Source organism: Morone saxatilis, unplaced genomic scaffold (assembly GCF_004916995.1).
Source record: "Morone saxatilis isolate NCDOM2014 unplaced genomic scaffold, NCSU_SB_2.0 Contig10, whole genome shotgun sequence".
Classification (NCBI taxonomy): Eukaryota; Metazoa; Chordata; class Actinopteri; family Moronidae; genus Morone; species Morone saxatilis.
This window is the reverse complement of record NW_023339652.1, coordinates 16563910-16564766: the sequence shown is the minus strand read 5'-3', so window position 1 is coordinate 16564766 and position 857 is coordinate 16563910.

Genomic DNA, 857 nt, shown 5'->3' with positions numbered 1-857 from the left:
ATGGAAATATAAAAGCTTTCATAAACAGAGTTGGAGTATCATCTGGGAGTAAAGAGAGTAATTTCTTTGCAATAGTTGCAGTATTACTTTGAGGATGACTCAACAGTGTATGTAAAGTTATCTAAATTTTCCAGTTGATCTGGCAGCTACAGGCATGTGTCCAGTCATAAGCCTGTTTCTCTAACCTCCAGGCGCCCACCAGGCTCGCCTGTCGCCTTCCAGACCCTCTGAGGAGGCCTCTCTCCCCCACTGGCACAAAAGCCACTGTGATTAGTCCTGTTTCTTTTGGCCTCAGTTCAAAATATGCCACTTACACACATGCATGCAGACACAAGGCCAGTTTTATTGGCTGTTTACACACACGCATTGATTGGTAGAGTACTGACACGTAGGGCGTGTCGAGGCCACCTCATTATCTCGGCAGACATTTACTTTGCTGTCATCCAGTATCAAAGTGCGGCCTGCGCTGAGACTGAGCTGTCTGAGATGGCCGCACAGCTAATCAATTGCAGTTCATCCCCACTGTGTGCGCATGCTGGACTCTCACTGGTGAGCAAATCCTGCTGCTCATTATAGTGACAACTGATAAGAGGGAGACTGAGTGGGAGAAAAGAGAGACACAATCCTCTGTGTTGCCTGGATAATTTAGGAAAGGTTATGGAATCGATGTCTGGCCATCACTCTCGTGCTCTAAATCACGGCTGCTGGCTTTGCATGGGCGCATTCCAATAAGATCTGATTATAGCCACTGCGGCTGCAATTAAAAATCAGATGACAGCTCTCTGTGGCCGGCATGCTGCTCAGACCAGCCAGAATACTGCGGGGGGGGGGGGGCTGCTGTCAACAGTACATTGTTC